This window comes from Euprymna scolopes, chromosome 1 (genome assembly GCF_053919585.1).
Source record: "Euprymna scolopes isolate OS-2025 chromosome 1, ASM5391958v1, whole genome shotgun sequence".
NCBI lineage: Eukaryota > Metazoa > Mollusca > Cephalopoda > Sepiida > Sepiolidae > Euprymna > Euprymna scolopes.
Window position 1 is genome coordinate 66,980,293 of NC_136482.1, and position 14,840 is coordinate 66,995,132.

General features: G+C 35.4%; 1 long non-coding RNA gene across 1 annotated transcript in view; it reads left to right on the top strand.

Moving 5' to 3' along the window:
- Positions 1–14,840, top strand: part of LOC145301511 (uncharacterized) — a 2,019,466-nt gene that overhangs the window by 1,486,413 nt on the left and 518,213 nt on the right. The gene's annotated exons all lie outside the window — the stretch shown is intronic.

Genomic DNA, 14,840 nt, shown 5'->3' on the forward strand with positions numbered 1-14,840 from the left:
ACATGCTTGTCCAAGTAGCGAGCTATGTCACGTGATGACCTTTTTCTTTTCAAACATGAAAACGCTGAATTTTATTTCAAGCAAAATCAATTCCTATTTGCAGTCGCGAAGGACGTCTTATTATAGCAGTTAAGTGATGAACTTTGTAATATTTATTTTCTAGATGCAAGTGCTAATATTATATTTATTTCAGTTTTTAATCTTTATTTTTATTTCATTGTTTTATTAATTGTGTAAATGGTTTTCTCGTGGAAAAATGTGCCGATTCTATCTGGCAAGTTTATTTGGAGTATGTATTGTTTTATTTTTTTATAATAGATGTTTCTTGTCCATAAATGTTTATAATTTCCAAGTTGATAGCATAACAGATTTGGCAATTGTATTCATTTTTAGTTAATGAGAGGGGAATATTTCACCATACTTTTCCCTAAACACGCCAAATGGATTTTTATTAAGTACAATACTTAATATATTTTTAATGGGGAGTAGACAATGAATTGTGGATGCTTTATCGGCAGCTCCCGTTACTCTCGCTTCTTTATTTATCACTCAGTCCTTTTATTTTAATGAGTAATTTTTCTGACAAATGAAGAAGAAAAGGCTAAAGAAAAAGGGGTTGGCAGTATTTTGCGTGAACAGTCGAGAGAGATGTCGGTAATTTTCTATTTCTATGTCTATCCTTGTTGTCATGTCACTAGTAAGGGTGCTGGAAATAAAAGGTTTTATCTGGGCTGACGTTATCCGCCTGATAGTCAGGGACCTGAACCTTAGAATAACCTCTAAGGAGGCTGTCCTATCAGCAGGTGCAAATACTGGAGCTGCTGTATTGCCATTTAATGAATGGATTCTGGACCATGCAGTAGCTTTAGGTGGGGACTCTCGATGCCATATAAGTGGTAATTGTTACGGCTTTACCTTTTCATGTGCTACAAAAAACATTTCTTCATTTCTATTTCTCTCTTACTTTCCCTCTCTGCCCTGCTTCAAGCAAGTCAGTTGGCCTAGTCCACAATTCCCAAAAGTCCATCATGAAAAATACACGATCTCCATCTTCTAACGTAGACCTCCACTACCATGTCTCCTTCTCGAACATCAAGGATCTACGTTCTAACTTCCAGAGGTTGAAACCCAATTACAGGAGACTAAACAAGACATATTCTGTCTTAGTGAAACTGACATTGGACAGACGATTTCCCTAGATGAGTGTGTAATTAAATGATACTCTAACTTATTTTTTAAAAATTACATTTTCACCCCAAACAAGGTGCATTGCCACTTTGGTGTAGGGGGCTATTTTCAGGGGAAGCAACTACTGGGGCATTATGTTGGGATTTAGGCAGCAAGATGTCGGTTCACGTTACACTTGAACTTCTGTATGTCAGTACAGTTAGGGAAGAAGGGACCTGGAATGGAATTCCAGAGTCTAGCGGTTCTGGGGAAGAAACTACTGGAGTAGAAAGATATTTTACATCTAGGGATCTCTACTGTGTGGGTGTGCGATTTAGCTGTTTATCGGGTTTGTCGACGTTGTCTACTTCGTGGGGCACAAGTGTCTGCAGTTCGTCAGAGCATTCTCCATTAAAATACTTTTAGAACAGGCAGAGGGATGCAACGTTTCGTCGATAGGATAGAGGCTGAAGCTTAGACGCCAGTTCAGTGCCTATCAGATTCGGAACTCTCTTTTGAACCTTTTTCAGGAGCGAGAGACTAGCAGCAGATGCACCAGCCCAAATGTGACAACAATACTCCATACATGGGCGAAAGGTGGCCTTATAGAGGTAGAGGATACTTTCACGTGTCAGTAGTTTTCTAGCACGGTAGAGAGAGCCTACCTTTTCGCAGCGGCCCTGCCAATGTTTTCAATGTAATTGTTCCAACTCATGTTTCCTGTGAACGTTAGGCCAAGCAGTTTGAATAATGTACTCTCAGACAGGGAGTCACTGGCCATTGCTATTGGTGGTAGAGAAGATTTCTTGTAATTATTGAATGAAACCAGTTTAGTCTTGGCAGCATTGAATGTGACCATCCATTTATGTTCCTTCCACTACAGATTGGAGGTCATCCTCTAGTATTTTTGCCATTTCTTTAGTTATGTGTTCATTTGTTTTCCTGTCATGCCTGTTATAGAGCGTGGTGTCATCAGCATATATACCCAACCCAGGGACAGTTTTGTCGGGGAGGTAATTAATAAATATTAGGAACAATAGAGGTCCAAAGATAGAACCCTGAGGCACTCCCGCATGTATATCACACTGTTTAGATGTACGACCGTCGAGGACAACCTGAATTTTTCTCTTATCTAAGAACGATTTAATTATGTTACGCATTCTACCAGTGATACCGTATAATTTAATTTTCCTGAGGAGACCCTCATGCCATACCCTGTCAAAGGACTTGAATATATATAGAGCTACCGCTCTGCCCTACCCCGCTTTGTTCAGTGAATGGTATATACCTTCAGAGATTACAGTGAGGATGTCAGCTGTGGAACGGGCTTGTCTAAATCCATATTGTTGGTCAGTCAGAAGTTAAGCATCTGTAAGTTTCCGGACGAGAGCATGGTCAATTATGGTCTCAAATATTTTGGCGAAAAGTGGGAGGAGGCTAATGGGGCGATAATTTGATGTGTCAATTCTTTCGCCAGAATTCTTGAATACTGGTACCACAGAAGCAGTTTTCCAACAGCCCGGAAAGCATGATTAATTAAGGCATTTGTTGTAGAGTTGGGAGAGAACTGGAGCTACTTCCGCTGGGCACTTTTGTAATAGCACAGCTGGGATGAGATCAGGTCCACGTGCTTTTGAAGTGTCAAGGTTTTGTATGATAGCAGGGGTGATTTTTAGATCGTCTAGCGTGGCGTCTGTCCGCAAAGGAAAGTCAGGCAGAGGGTGGTTGGAAGGGTGCAGTGTGGAGTTCGAGGAAGCATATTAGCCTTGTCGGTTGCTGAGCAAACAACCTCGTGATTGTTGGTTTGCGGGGGAATTGTTGATTGCCCATTATTTACTACACTGTTGTAGATTTTCCAGAAGTAACGATTTCCTAATTTTTGTGCTTCGATGCGTTTTTTAGTGGCTTCAGTAAATTCTCTCTTAGATGTCGCTATTTCTTTCTTAACGTTACTTCTAGCTTCTATATACTTCTGTTTGTTTGAACTGGACTTGTGTCGGTTAAATCTGCGGTATGCATGCTGCCTTTTAGCAATGGCAGTTGCGCAAGTCGAAGTACACCATTGGGGAGAGTGGGGCTTGCTATAAAATTTCCGCATGGGAATATGTGCTTCAATTGCTGTTTTGACCCATTCAATGGTCTCATTTGCGCACTGTTCAGCAGTAAGAGAAAATATTTCCCCATGGGGCATCTCTGATAAGATCTCTGATGGCTTCCCAGTCAGCCTTTTTAAAATATCTGGTTGTTTTGAGCACTGGCTCTTCAGTTTTGGGTCTAGAATTTAGGGCGATTTCTACCATTATCACTGCATGGTCAGCGTTCTCGAGTGGGCTGTCAGCATTTGTTGTACAATCCTCGAGAACTGTAGTCAGAAACAGATCTAGAAGTGATGCGTGTTGTTCTTGCTGGTCAGGGAAACGGGTTGGAAACGTAACCATTTGTGATAGGGAGTGAGATATAGCGAAACTATGTGTTGAGCTACTCGCTGCATCTGTGTGAGTAGAGAATCCAAGCCAGTTTTTGTAGTGACATTAAAGTCACCAAATACATTTACTTGTGCGCTAGTGTCGAGGTAGAGTGCTGTGTCTATGCTGTCAGAGGCTTTGTTTATCATGGTGCAGTCCTGGGTTGAGGGAGAGCGGTAGAGAAAATAAAAGTAGCTAATGTTATGTTGTATGTTTAGTCTAAAGCACATAAAGGCTTGGTCGTCCGTTTCTAGGTTTGTTTCTGTAGTCAGGTGGGGTGTTACGAATGTAGACTCCAAGTCCGTGCATATGTCTGTCAGTGTCCTTACGGCAGAGTGGGAGATAGGCAGGCATGTTAAAGTAATTAGAGGGGATGGAGGAGTGTAGGTTAGTCTCGCTTAGTGCTAAGATATCCGGGGTATTTGTTAGGAGAAATGGTTCAACATCATCTAAATTAGTTCTAAGCCCATGGATGTTAGTGAATGCAAGCCTCAAGGGAATAGGCAAGTTGGATTTGTTTGTCCCTAGGTCTGGTTTAAGCTTATTTTTTATTGTGCTGTCATCATGTTTTTAAAGAGTTTCAGTTATGTGAGGGGTAGCTGAGCAAGAGGTCATGCAGGGTATCAGAGATGGAACACAAGTAGAACATTAGCTGACCTTCCTTCAACTAGGACTGTGGCCTCAGGAAAGCCCATCAGGGATGAGTGCAGGGTCCCTTTCCATGCGCGACATTGCACTACAAACATCCCGATAGTATACAACTGTTGATGGAGCAGCCGCTCTAAGCGCTACCAAAGAGTTAGGGTCCCTGTACTACCAATCCGAAACAGCAGCCAGGAACTGTCAATCCGGTACCTAAGCCCATCAGTAGAAGATCACCCCAATCTAATTGCACATGCCTGTGTGGTATTCAAGCACTCCAAAGTGCCCAGTTTTTAGGGGTGGGATGTGTCGGGAGTGGGGGAAGGCATTCATTGTCCTAGACAAGAAACAGGATCTACCACTAGGTGTTTTGTTGATTCACTTGTGATAGTGTCTCTGCGCCTGACTAATAGGCAAAGAAGGAGTATGGAAGCCGGCGATAGACAGCACCTATCTACTCCTTAATCAATTTAGGTTTGCAGACCGGTAATTTGTTTGAGTCACAAGCTCGAGGAAGGTTGTCGTCCAAGACTGGATAGGCCTCCCTCTCCTTTGGTTTAGTTTCAGAGTTTTCTTTCTCCTAGACGAGTGATCTGGGAAGATCTACTGGGTCCATCAGCCCTGAGAGGGTTTGCTTAACTTACTTACTTACTTAACTTCCAATCTGACCCCCAAGATTGTCATGGGCATGTAATATGTGCATATATAAAAGATGGGTTTCCATGTGGTAGGGACATCTTCCGAGAAGATCCTAACTTACCCTATATGTGCTCCTGGGTTGCACTTGTTATAAACTACTGCATTTATATTTGCTCTCTATCGCCCCCACAACAGCGGAGTTACTATCTTTAAAATCATATCTGAGAAAATTGACAAGGTCCTATCTGCTTATCCTTCAACTAATAATAATGTCTGTGGATACTTTAATGTTCACAATGTTGAATGGTAAACTCACCCAAACAAGACCGATGATGAGGGTGGGTTCTGTCATGGTTTCTCGATTGCTTATGACCTCACTCAGATTGTTCACGAAGCCACCCGTGTGCCCGTTACTGACGGCCAGTATGCAAGTCTCCTAGACCTTTTTCTCGCAACTTGCGTTGAACTGTGTTCAGCTTTCGTTCTGTCTCCACTTTGATTTTCCGACCACTCTGTTGTATCAGTTAAGATAAAAATGAAATGTAATAAGTCCTCACACGTACCTGTCCATCGTACAGTATGTGGATACTCTACGCTGACTGGGATAGTTTCCGTATATTTATATCAGATCTACATCTGCGTTTAAAAAGGACGTGTCCTCTATAGTATCAGACTTGACTGAATGGTTAATTATAGGTATAGACCATTTCATACCCTCGAAAAAATTCCAGCAGAAACCTAACAGCCAGCCGTGCTTCTCTCCAGAATGTGCTGCTGCCATTGCGCACAGAAAGCACTTTTTCCGTTGCTTCCAACATAATAGATGTATTGAGACTAAAGCTGCTTTCACGACTGCCAGCAACCACTGTAAAAAAATTATAAAGAACGCAAGAGAGTTATATGCTCAGTCCGTTAAGTCCAAAGTAGCTGAGAAGCGGCTTGGTTATCACCAGTTTGGGCAAATAGGAAACAGAATCCTGAACAGAAACGTGTGCTCTATCCCAACTATTATCAATGGGCCGGGGGCAATCTCGTCAGAATCAGACACAGCCAAACTCTTTGCCAAGAACTTTGAAGCTAATTCTACCCTTTGCGACCAAGGCCGCCAACCCCCAATACTTCCTCCTGTATCAGAAAACATGCTATGTGATATAGAAATATCTGTGCGTGATGTTTCTAAGCTAATTAACAACCTTAATTCCAGTAAAGCAACCGGCCCTTGTATTTTAATTATAGTACTCAAGAGAATTGAACCAGAACAAGCGCCCATACTTACAAAACTGTTTAAACGTTGTCTTAAGGAGAATTGCTTCCCATCACCCTGGAAAATTTCATCAGTATGCCCTGTATTTAAGAATTCAGGTGATCGCTCATCTCGCTCTCAGTAAAGGCCAATAAGTGTCATGTGCGCCATGAGTAAGTTGCTGGAATCTGTATAAATAGAGAATAATCAACCATCTCAGCAAAAATAACCTTCTTATTGACACGCAATATGGTTTCCGTTCTGCTAGATCCACAGCAGATGTACTTACAGTTATATCTCATGGGATTAGCCAATCTCTCGACGGAGGCAACCTATCTAGGGCAATTGCTCTTGACATATCAAAGACCTTTAATAGAGTATTGCATAAAGGTTTACTTCAAAGATCTCCAGTTACGGTATAGCTGGAAATGTATTCTCAATTATTAAATACTTTCTCTCTGATAGGTTCATAAGAGTAGTGGTTGATGGGCAGAAATCAGAAGCTATCAGTATTAATGCTGTAGTCCCTCAGGGGTCCATCCTGGGCCCAACTCTCTTCCTGATTTACATTAATGATCTTCCAAATCACATCCTTACATCATTCGTGGACATTTATGCTGATGACATTACTATCTATGGTAGCACATCAAGACCGTAAACGACCAAGTTCTCTCTGATTCACTCTCCTCTGATCTTGAGCATGTGGTACAATGAGGAAAGGAGTTGCTGGTAAGTTTTAATGCATCCAAAACCAAGCTTTTATCTTTACATCATCAACGCTCTGATCCCATCTGGCATCAATTGAATTGCATGGCTCTCATCTTGAGGAGGCTCCATGTTTTGACAAGCTTCTGGGCGTGAATTTTACTCCTGATCTTATGTGAAATACATACATTATATATGTTGCCAAAGCCGTTGGAAAAAATGGTAGGACCCTTCTATCGATCCAGTAGATATACACTGCTGATGCAATTCTCTATCTATATAAGAGCCAGGTACGTCCCAGGATGGAGTACTGTTGCCACATCTGGGCAGTAGCTGCTAGAAAGGACTTATCCTTCCTTGATAGAGTTCAAAATAGACTTCGTAGCCTCATAGGGGATGTCCTTTTCTCTTCCCTGCAACCTCTTTCTCACAGAAGAGATGTTGTGTGGTTGTCTCTGCTTTATCGTTATTTTCATGGCAAGTGCCCGACTCCAATCTATGGTCCTCCCTCGCCAAAACATTCACAAGAAACGCCCGTCCAGCAGAAATCACTATCAATAATTTCCCCCACTCTTTATATGTACCTAACCCTAAACCTGGATTCCATGACCAAAGCTTCTTTATGAGAACTGCACGCCTATGGAATTGTCTTCCGTTTTCTTGATTTCCAGCGTATTACAATATGGTTGTCTTCAAGGCTAACGTAAACGAGTTTTTTTATGAGCCGTTCCATATAAGTTAACAAATTTACACAAATTGACATTACTAACGATTACTATATTGCCCAATTTCTACTGTACACTCTTTAACCCTTATTCTCGAGTGGCCTCAAGGGCTTGATAAGTGGTGATGCCTATGTAAAATATATATATATAAAATGGATAAAATGAAGGAACAAAGGTAGATTCGCTGATTGAATTAGTAAAATAAGAAAGTCTGTATATTTTATAAGTATTACAGTTTTATTTTGTGTCTAATGATTAGCCATTTTGAAATATCGTGCAACAAAATAATATTTAAGCTTGTCCAACTGGTTAAAAATGATTGGAAGAAATACATGTGATATACGGTTTATAAAATAGTGTTGACTTGGATGTTGAGAAGATATATATATATATATATATATATATATATATATATTTATATATATATATATAGAGAGAGAGAGGGAGAGAGAGAGATAAACATATGCTCTCAGGCCGCCTGGCGTTGCCTAATCATAAAATGCGAATAATTATTATATGTACCTTCACTTAGCTTTCTTACGATTATACAACCTATTATGTAATAGATTTCTTTTTCAATATATAGTAATCGTTTTCAAAGTTGTAAAAATATGACTTGTGTACCTTTGGCGAGAACTGAAATCTGAAGATTGATCGGTCTAGCCATTGTCGCTATTTATCTCTCCATCGTCGTTAACGTCTGAACTAACGACAGATGAATACGGAAATATTAACATTAAACAATTGTAAGCTATTAATGTTTAGATTTACGCGTGCACAAAAGTAACAACAAGCGCAATGAATTATTCGACTTACTTTACTAAGATCAACTGATTTGCTTGCAATTTTGATTTCTAAGCAGCAATTTTTGATAAAAGTACACTACGAATGGAAATAGCCTTTATATCAAATTGCAAATCTGTAGACTAAATATTCAGAGAGCAGAATGGTAGCACACACTAACAAGTTCACTTATTATATATATATATATATATATATATATATATATATATTGACCTTGCCGGTGTGTGCAAAGTGTCTATTAAACTACCCTCTTAATATTTAATGTACAGAGTTGTATATATATATATATATATATACATATATATATACATATATATGAATAGATATATTTAAAATATACTCGGTATGCCAGATAGTTTTCTTCTTAAGTTCTACGCAATTATGCAAAATGTATATATATAATGCATTAATAACATTCAGCCTTATAGTAAAATGGAACTACTTATCTTATAAGCAATTATAAACATTAATTAGTAATTAATTAATGAGCGTTTTCAAAGGAATATGCAAATAAGTAAACGTTCATGTGGTCCATCGCATATTTATGATTAATTAATCAAATTGTTAAATGTATTAAATCTTCGTTTTAATAGATTAAAAATTAAGGCTTTAAATATACATGAAAGTGCTAAAAAAATTAGGCATATATATATATATATATATATATATATATATATATATATATATATATATATATATATATAGAGTGTATCACAAAATTTAATACACGCCTCACATTTCGTCAAATATTTAAGTATACATCTTCAAGGCTCAACACAGAAAAATATATTTCTTGACAGAATGAAGAGTACTCTGTCTGAAGCATATATAACAGATTTAATTGGTTTTCCCCTTAAATAACTCATAATTTAGTCATTATAGGCTAAATCCCTGGCGACAAAAGTGAGTACACCCTTTACGAAAAGTTGTCAATATTGACATATAACATGTCCACTCTCAATATTTTGTGTCGCCACCATCATTATCCAAAACTGCCTTTACTCTTCTGGACCTGGAGTTTTCCAGAGCTTCACATGTAGCCACTGGTGTACTCTTCCACTCTTCAATTACGACGTCGCGGAGCTAGCGTATATTTGAGACTTTGCGCACCTCCACCATCTGCTTGAGGATGTAGACATGCTTGACCAGTACATCACCTTTACCCTCAGCCTCTTACATAAATCAGTGGTTATCTTGGATGTGCGTTTTGGGTCGTTGTCACGCTTAAACACTGCTTTGCGACTAAGTTGCTGGAGGTAGGGGAACTTGCTATTTGACAGTACATGTTGGCGCTCATGTTTCCCTCAATGAAATGTAACTCTCCAATGCCTGCAGCACTCATGCAGCCCCAGACCATGATATTCCTACCACCATGCTTTACCGTAGGCATTACACACTTATCTTTGTACTCCTCAAATTGGTGTGGATGGTTGTTACCCCGGGAGGAAGCCTCTTCTAAAGGCAATACATAATTTGCTGAAGACATGTCAACACAGCCCATAGATTACTGGAATCATGTCCTATGGTCTGATGAGACGAAATTAACTCTGTTGCTTTTTGCTGCAAACAGAGTACTTTTCATTGTGTCAAAAATCATTTTTAGTGTTAAATATTTGAGGAAATGTGAGGGGTGTACTCATTTTTGCGATACACTGCACACACACACACACACACACACACACACACACATATATATATATATATGCATGTATATATGCATGTATATATATGCATCTATATATATGCATGTATATATATGCAAGTATATATATGTATGTATATATATATATACATTACGAAACTATATTATCGACGCATGATATATACATGCATACATATACATACACACCTGTATACATACACACCTGAACACTTTCGCAATTTCAAAGTCGAATGAGCATATTACTATGTATAATACACATACACATAAGCATATGGGCAAATGTAAGCAAGGCAGATTACGTAAGAATTACTGAATTATAAGAAGGTAATAAGGATAAAGAATATAGTAAGATACTTTTATTAGTAAGAGAAAACAGTAGTACAGCAACCCCAAAAAGGGGGCAGTTAAAGTCGTTATAAGTGAGGAGTAGAGACGAGTAAGAAGGTAGGAGAGATATAAATAAGCAGGACCCGTGTACTAATTTTGCCTTGTCGAAATATGAAACCAATCCAGAATAGCTACGGTGACCCCAACCGAAAACGAAATAACATTCGATTATCTAGTGAATTATCGTATCTGAGTCACGTAAATTATTGACTATAGACAAAGAGCTAAAAACATATTAACAAAACATACAGAGCGATGCGGACGGTTGCTAGTTTAGTCATATTCGCTTCAAGATAATAACGAGCACTGGTTGCAATGGCCAAAATGAAGGCATATGGCTTCTACAGTCTTGCTCTATCTGGCAGTGGTAACTAGCGGAATCCACTTACTGTTGAAATAGAACTATTTATTTTTCTGATCTATGGAATGACTTAGTTAAGTATTTCGTGAGTTAAGTAAATCCTACACAATATGTTTTATGTCTGTCTAATCTAACTACTAAGTAAATGCACTTTTTGTTGCATGGACTATGTGCCCCGAATTTCATTCCCTTTTGGATGTTTTAAATTTTTCACTTGATGTTTTCTGTTATGTACTGAATATATTGTTTAATGAAAGCTATATGAAATGTGTTCCTTATTTAATTCGAAATACTTTTATTTTTAATGAATCTAAACATAGTACATTTCAAGAGAGATCTTTAAAGTTTCTGTATGGAAATTAACATTTTTATTCATAATTTATTATTTACAATGGTTTGTTTTCAAAGAGGCAGCAACAGGGCAAGTACATTTGATGAGAAAGAGAGAGTCAGAGGAGAGAAACAGCGAATAGAGATTAAAAACTATTTATGGTACGGCATAAGTATATTTCAGCTAACGTGACAAGAAATAGTAAGATTAATAAATCATGCTAATAGTAGACGCTTCTGTATAAGTGCTTACTTGTTCGTATATATGATATTTCAGATCAAAGCATTTAAAGTGTAAACATTATTACTTTCTTACTTGTCATGTCGATATGAATATAACTTATAAAAATTACGGAAAATGAATCAAGAGACAAACAATTATAAAAACTATATTGTAGTTGTGTAGAAGAAGAACTCTTGAAAACTAACACATTTTAGTGAAAAACTTTATTACTCCCATGTGCATATTTTTTGTATATTCTAAAGATTATAATAAATTTATGAATACTAAATAACTTCAAGTAAATACGGTGCTTAGTAGATTAGAAATAATTTTAATGAAAGCATTTTAGTTAAAAGCATTACGTGTGTACTCTATAAAATGAAACAGTATTCAAAATTATAACAAGAAAATATAGGTCGCTTGTGTAGATTAGGAATCATTTAAATAACCAGATTTTAGGTGAACGCATTACATAATTACGTGTTATCTCAAAATTAATATATATATATATATATATATATATATATATTCTAAAAATTATGAATAATCCAAAAATATAAACTTGTGCATATCATGTGAATATTTTTACGTAGTTATCTGTCATGTTGAAATTAGTATATATAACAAAATATGGAAAATGAATGAATAGAAAAATATCACAAGAAAAAATGTGCTGGTGTGGATTTAGAATGTTTTTAACGAACGCAGTTAATGTGAAAATCTTATTATTTTCTTACGTTCCATGTCGAAATTAGTATGAATTCCTAACATCATGAAAAATTAATTAATAGAAATTATAATTACAAAAAAAAATAGATGATGATTGTGTAGATTAGTAATTCAGAGAAATAATGCAGTTAATATTAAAACATATGTATGCGCTTACTTTTCATTTCGAAATTTGTATATAGTGTAAACATTATAGAAACTTTATCAATGAAAAGTAGTTGCATGATAATATAGAGCTTGTGTAGATACGGTATGTTTTAAATTAATAATTTTTCTTTAAAATTTTCCCATGCTTTCTTGTCATGTCGGCATAAGTATATATATATTATAAGTTATGAAAAATTAATCAAGAAAAATACTTACAAGAAAAAATAAGGTCCTTGCGTAGATTAAATACACGTTAAACTAACGAAGTACAGATTATTACATAGTTTCGTATCATATTGAAGTAAATTGTAATGTCGAAATAAGTATATTTTCTAACATTATTGAAAATGAATAAACAGAAAATTATTACAAGTCGGGTTCTTGTGTAAATTATTATTGTATAAAAGTGACTAATATCAATATAAGAAAATACTCATTTACTTGTCTATGAGTAATTGGCGCTTTTAGATTATTACAAGAAAATATAGCGTAAGATGTCGATTAGGATTCTTTTAAACTAACACTTTTAAAGTGAAAAGATTAGTACGTACTTTATTTTCATGTTGAAATCAGTATATACTCTAAAGATTATAGACAATAAGTCAATAGAAATATCATTACAAAAATATAGGGTGCTTGTATAGATAATTAATCTATAAAATTAACGCATTTACGGTGAAAACATTATTACATACTTAATTATATCGAAATTGATATATATTCTAAAAATTATTGAAAGTATATGAATCAAAAGATGATTATGAAAAAAATGATGGGCATGTATATTAGGAATCTTCTAAATAAACGCATTCATTTGAATACAAGCAAATATAGCGTGCTTTTGTAAATTGGGAAATTTAGAAGCTAATGCATTTCATGGGATAAATTTATTACATTCTTACACTGTTATATAAGATGTTTGTATATATTCTAAAATACTACGTAAAATGAATATAAAAACAAAAGCACGCTAAAAATAAGACGCTTCTCTGGATTAGGAGTCTGTAAACTAAATGCTTTTTTTGGAAAAGAATCATTACCTACTAACATCTAATTTCGAAGTCAATATAAACACAAAATAATAAAAAAAATAATCACCAGAAAAATAATTGGAATAAAATATAGGGTGCTTGTTCAGATTATAAAACTTTTAAACCAACTTACTTTACAGTAAAACATTACGTTCTTAGATGTCATCTCAAAATTAGTATATATTTTAAGAATTGTTTAAATATATATCAATATCAAAATAATTGCAAGAAAATGTGCAGTGTTAGATTAGGATTTTTTAAATAACGCATTATAGTTTTAACAATACGTATATAATTTTCATCTTGAAATTAGTATATATTCTAACATTATGGAAAATGTATAAACGGAAAAGCAATACAAGTCGGGTGCTTGTGTATAATAACTTTTGTTTTAAAATGATTAATATCAAAGTAAGATATTACTTATTTACTTGTCCCGAAGAAATTGGCGCTTTTGGATAATTTCTCCCTGCTCTGGGGGAGATAGTCCCCTTTATTATGAGATCCACTAATGTTTTCACATGAGAATGTTGGATGCTAAAACCAACGCAAAACATTTAACCTTAAACAAATATTAATAACCAAAAAGAAAGTGATATTTGGGTTTGACGGTGGATGCGCTGGAAACGTCACTTCTGGTTACTTACAAAGATGACCTGAACAATTCACTTCTGATTGATTGCAAGAAACATGTATCATTTTTTAACTATTTTATTTATTCAATGTAACAAAGTTATAATATTATAAAACAATAAGATGCACTGTAAAACTTTAGACCTAAGTTATATATCTAGACTATGAATTGCTAAATAATAGATACAATAATTTTTAAAGTGCAAAATATGCAGAACATAAAATAATTCTAATGTAATTCTTAGGTTCAAGTTATATTAAATTTCCATATTTTACTTTGTTTATAAAAGTGCAGTTTCAAATTTTATAAATTCCAAATTTACTCTTGTATTTTTAAATCTAAATTTCATAACAAAAACGTCCCCGCAAGCAATATAACACACACATATATATATATATATATATATATATATATATATATATATATATATATTGAAAATAATTACGTATATGAATAGATACGTTCTGAAAGCTAAAACAACGTATTTTTTATATAAACAAATTCATTTTCTTATACCAGTTATATTTCGATGCTAAACATCCTTATCAATGAAGAGTCTGTTTTTTTTTATTCTTTTTTCTTGATCGCATTGTTGAACTTTGCGTGCGAGTGTGTTATTAGTAGTCCGTGGGTCTTGGTAACGGTTCGATATTTAAAAATAAAAAAAGAGTCATTAGCCACGAAAATTTGAAATAGGGAAAGTAAATAGTTTTTCTTTTTTACAAGCACTTGAAGCGTTGTGTGTTAATGTAAAATTTAAAATAATTACGTATATAAATGGATACGTTTTACAAGCTAAATGAACACATCTTTTATATAAACAAATTTATTTGTTCATATCAGTTATATTTCGATGCTACACATCCCTATCAATTAAGAATCTGTTTTTTTTTCTTTTTCTTATATACGTAATTATTTTCAATTTTCAACTAAAACACAACGCTT